Source organism: Gracilinanus agilis, unplaced genomic scaffold, assembly GCF_016433145.1.
Source record: "Gracilinanus agilis isolate LMUSP501 unplaced genomic scaffold, AgileGrace unplaced_scaffold19, whole genome shotgun sequence".
NCBI lineage: Eukaryota > Metazoa > Chordata > Mammalia > Didelphimorphia > Didelphidae > Gracilinanus > Gracilinanus agilis.
This window is the reverse complement of record NW_025350248.1, coordinates 20115-25240: the sequence shown is the minus strand read 5'-3', so window position 1 is coordinate 25240 and position 5126 is coordinate 20115.

Below are 5126 nucleotides of genomic sequence, written 5' to 3'. Positions count from 1 at the left end.
AGCTGAAAAGAAGTTGTATTCCTTTTTGTCCCTATTTATTTTTCTCCACATATCAATTAAATCTAATTTTTCTAGGACTTCATTCACCTCTCTTACCTCTTTTTTATTTATTTTTTGGTTTGATTTATCTAGATCTGAAAGAGGGATATTTAGATCTCCCTATCTAGTATAGTTTTACAATCTATTTCCTTCATGAGCTCTGCCAATTTCTCCTTTAAGAATTTGGATGCTATACCATCTGGGTGCATACATATTGAGCACTGTTATTTCCTCATTGTCTATATTTCCTTTTATCAGGATGTAATTACCTTCCCTGTCTTTTTTTAATCATATCTATTTTCCTTTGGCTTTGTCAGAAATCATGATTGTCATTCCTGCCTTCTTTTTCTCATTTGAAGCCCAAAAGATTTTGCTGAAGCCCTTTATTTTAAACTTGTGTATGTCCACCCGCCTCATATGTGTTTTTTGTAGACAACATATGGTAGGATTTTGGTTTCTAATCTACTCTGTTATTTGCTTCCATTTCATGGGCAAGTTCATCCCATTTACATTCAGAGTTATAATTATAATTTGTGTATTCCCCAACATTTTTGTATCCTCTCCTAGTTCTACCTCTTCTTCTAACACTATTTCCTTTTAAACCAGTGTTTTTTAAGCCAGTAATCCTCGTCCCCTCCCTTCATTTTCTTCCCTTTCTAACCCCTCTCTTATTATTCCCCTCTTTTTATTTTTTAAGGCCTAAGGAATTCCCTCCCCCTTCTACTCCCCTCCCTTTTTTGACCTCCCCAAACCCCTGCTCCCCTTGGTTTATCCCTTCTGACTTTCTCAGTCGGGTTAGATAGAATTTTATATCCCAATGGATAAAGCTACTCTTCCCTCTCAGGGTTAATTACACTGAGAGTAAGGTTTAAATGTTACCTCTTAATGCTCTCTTCCTCTCATTCTTATAATAGTATTCATCCTTTCCCCTTCCCATGCCCTCTTTGTGTGTAACAGAATATCCTATTTTTCTCATTCATTCAAGTTTCTCTTGAAGTCCTCTACTTTTCACCTCCCTCTTTTCCACCCCCATATCATCTTAGACCATTTAGTATTCCAACCTCTCCCTATGAATAATTCTTCTAATTACTATTATTGTGAATACTATAGTAGTGAATAGAATTCACTGCAGAGAATTACACAAAACATTTCTCCATATAGCAATACAAATAATTATATCCTATTAAAGCCCTTAAAGATGTAAATTAAAAAAATATGAGTTTTCTTAATTTCTCTTCTGCTTCTTATTTACCTTTTCATCTTTCTCTTGATTTTTGTCGTTGGATATTGAAATTTCCATTTAGTCCTGGTCTTTTCTGTGCAAATAATTGGAAATCTTCTATCTTGTTGAATACTGAAATTTTCCCCTGGAAGTACATAGTCAGTTTTGATGGGCAGGTGATCCTTGGTTGTAGACCCAGTTCTCTTGCCTTTCTGAATATCATTTTCCTAACCTTGCAGTGTTTTAGAGTGGAGGCTCCAGATCCCGTGTGATCCTGATTGGTGTTCCTTGATATCTGAATTGTCTCTTTCTGGCTTCTTGTAAATTTTTTTCTTTTACTTGGAAGCTCTTGAATTTAACTATTATATTCCTGATCTATGCATCATTTCAATGTCTATATTGCCCTCTTGTTGCAGAACTTCAGAGAAATTTTGCTGAATAATTTCTTTCAGTATGAGTCCAAATTTCTACTAATTTTTGCTTTTTCAGGAAGACCATTGATTCTCAGATTGTCTCTTCTAGACCTGTTTTCTTGATCTGTCAATTTCTCATTGAGATATTTCATGTTTCCTTCTATTTTATCAGTCTTTTGACTTTGTTTTATTTGTTCTTGCTGTCTTGGGAGATCATTGGCTTCTACTGGCCCAATTCTTGTCTTTAGAGACTGGTTTTCTGCTATAAGATTTTGATTTTCCTTTTTAATTTTGTATGTCCTGTTTTCCAGCTGTTTGATTTTGGTCTCCAATTTGCTTATCAATTCCTTTGATTTGGGGGCATCTTTTTTGAATTGCCCAATTCTAGCCTTTAGACACTGGTTTTAGGCTATAATCCTACGGTTTTCATTTTCAATCTGGTTATTTCTGGTTTTTTATTTACTTGCTTCACTTTATAATTGCAAAATTCTGCTTTTTAAACTGTTATTTTCTTGCCAGATCTCTTCCATTTTTCTCATCATCTCAGATTTGAACTCTTCAAGACCTTGTGACCTTTTTTTTGGGGGGGGGGAAGGTTTGGATACGGTTACTTGTTTGTTCTCCTCTGCTGTTTTTTATGTTGTCTGGATTTTTTCTTTGTAAAATTGTCTAATGTTAAAGATTTCTTCTTGATTTTTCTCTTCTGTAGTTCTTGTGTCTGTCTTGTCCTTGTTAGTCCAGTGTCCTCTTCGCTTTATCCTCATGCCGAGGGACTGTCTGTGCTCTTTAGGCTCCCTAATTCTCAGATGTACTTGTTCTCAGGGTCAAGCCTCCTGGTAGTCCCCTTGTTTGTTCTTCTACCTGAAGCTCCTTAAACAGTCTCAGGGAGCTGCTTCCACAGTTGTGCACTCCTCTGAGCTGAGTCCCCACTCAAGGTCCACGCCTGTGCTCAGGATTTGTGTCTGAGCCTGAGTTCAGGATCTATGTTCAAAGTTCAAGCTTTCTTTAGCCTCTTGGAGTATTAACTCTTGTTTCCCTTCAGAGCAGGCCCTGGAGCTGCCAATGACTTAATGGGTGCCCAAACTTGCTCTAACTCTTTTGCACTGGCTTTGGCATTGTAATTGTTTTAGTGAGACCTATTTTGCCCCTTTATAGCATAGAAGTGCCCTGATTCCACATACCTTGAATGATGCACCCTGTTTTGGGGTCCCTTCATTCATCTGGATTTGTTTTTAGGTCTTCTTGAGGAGTCCTATATGCATATGTTCTCCTATATGTTAGGAGAAGTCAAGCAGCAGATTTTTACACTGCTACCATCTTAATCTGGAACCCCATGCCTTTCTTACAAAATGTGAGAGGGATAAAATCGTCTCTCATGTTAATAAAGCCCTAGGACACCATGCACAACATTGGCCACCTATAGATCCTCATTGGGACATTGTTGATCACAATGATTACATACAATTACATAGTGCTAGGGAAGCCATTCTAAAAACAATGCAAGAATGCACTGACAGGCCAGATGCATTAACTAATTTTCAATGCCTTCGATATAATCTGATCATGAAACACCCTCCCAATTTATGGATAAGTTCATTGAACTGGGAAGTATGTAGTTAGACCTTGATCTTTTTATAGAAAGATATATTGGACATATAAAATGACATTTTGTCAATAAGTGTTCCAGAGTAGTCCAGGAATATTTTAAAACTCATTTTTCAAAGTGGCCTGAAATGGATATTGATGAGTTGAGGCGAACTGCTACATTGGTGTTTAAGGGCAATAAAAAACAAGCAGAGGAGTTCCGGGTTAAGATGGCGGCAGAGTAAAAAGCAGTGCTTAACCTCTCCTGACCGAAACATATAGGACTTCTCAAGGGGGCATAAAAACAAACCCAGTCGAACAGAGGGACCCCACAACAGGGTACAGCATGGAAGGTATGTGGAATCAGGACATTTCCATGCTATAAAGGGGTGAAACAGCTCTCACTAAATTGCGGGCTGAACAACCACCCCCCCCCCAAACACACACCACCTGCAGCGCTGAAGCCAGATCAAAAGAAATAGAGCACGTTTGGGGCACCCATCGAGTCATTGGCAGCTCCAGGGGCTGTTCTGAGAGTGGCAAGATTTTGAACCCCAAAAAGCTGAGGAACGCACACGGACTCTGAGCGCGGATGCAGAGGCAGGCTCGGGTGGAAACACTGGAGGAGGTGGACTCAGGTGGGAGCAAAGGCTCTGAAACCCTGAGTGGAGAACCAGTGCAGACGGTTATGCAACTGTGGAAGCAGCACCCTGAGACTTGTAAAGGAGCCTCCTACAGAGTATCAAGAAAGAGGGTCCACCAGGGGACTTGACCTTGGAAAAAAACAGACCTCAGACCTCAGGAGCCAAAAGACCACAGACAAACCCTGAGTGAGAGGATAAAGCTGAGAAGCTGCTGGGTTAACGATGGCTACCAAGAACCAGGAATTCCAGAAGAGAGAGAGAAAGATTAACAACAGGAAGAAGAAATCTTTAGCACTCGACAACTTTTACACAGAGAAAATCCAGACAACCAAGCAATCAGAAGAGGAGAAAAAACAAGCAATCACATCCGAACCATTGCAAGATAATCAAAACTTGCCACAAGCTCTTGAAATGTTCAAAACTGAGATGACGAGAAAGTTGGAAAAGATTTGGTCAGAAAAATGGGAAGTAGCTCAAAAGGAAATCAGGCAAGAAAATAACAGTTAAAAAGGCAGAATTTCGCAATTGGAAAGTGAGGCAAGTCAACTGAAGACCAGAAATGACCAGATTGAAAAGGAAAACCAAAAGATTATAGCCAAAAACCAGTCCTTAAAGGCTAGAATTGAACAATTAGAAGGTAATGATCTCTCAAGACAACAAGAAAAAATAAAACAAAGCCAAAAGACTGAAAAAAATAGAAGGAAACATGAAATACCTCAATGAGAAAGAGATAGACCAAGAAAACCGGTCTAGAAGAGACAATTTGAGAATCATTGGTCTCCCTGAAAAGGGGGAAATTAATAGAAATTTGGACTTCATACTAAAAGAAATTATTCAGCAAAATTGCCCTGAAGTTCTACAACAAGAGGGCAATATAGACATTGAAAGGATCCATAGATCACCCTTGACATTCAATCCAGATAAGAAAACACCCAGGAATATAATTGCCAAATTCAAGAGCTTCCAAGTAAAAGAAAAAATCTTACAAGAAGCCAGAAAGAGACAATTCAAATACCAAGGAGCACCAATCAGGATCACACAGGATCTGGCAGCCTCCACGCTAAAAGACTGCAAAGCTTGGAATATGACATTCAGAAAGACAAAAGAGCTGGGCCTGCAAACACGGATCAACTACCCATCAAAATTGACTATATACTTCCAGGGGAAAGTATGGGCATTCAACAAAATTGAAGAATTCCAAGTATTTGTACAGAAAAGACCAGG